The sequence below is a fragment of the Rutilus rutilus genome (genome assembly GCF_951802725.1).
Source record: "Rutilus rutilus genome assembly, chromosome: 20".
NCBI lineage: Eukaryota > Metazoa > Chordata > Actinopteri > Cypriniformes > Leuciscidae > Rutilus > Rutilus rutilus.
The window spans coordinates 1,727,190-1,727,561 of NC_140225.1; positions in this window are offsets into that span (position 1 = coordinate 1,727,190).

A 372-nucleotide genomic window follows, 5' to 3' on the forward strand; every position below is an offset into this window, starting at 1 on the left:
AAAAGAACAAAAAATATGATAACTTATGGAAGTGAGAACCTCTGTGAGAAACAACCATGCATGATGCATGTAACCAAACTTTTGACTAAAAACCCTCACATATGTAACAGCTATATCCGGTCTATATATGGAGAAAATGTGTTCTGTTTAATCTTTCATTTCCCTTTTGGTTTGTGCAAACAGCGATTTCCCACACAGAGCCGGACGTTCCTTTAAAAAGCAGAACGTTCACGCTTTTATAGTGGCCCTAAAATCACACGTGAAGTTAAATCGAGTTGTGGCTTTGCATTCATTACCTAGGAGAATGAATTCATCACCGCAGAGAGAAGTGTGAGAAAAGCATTAGGCTACGTGTAAGGGTCAGTCACCATC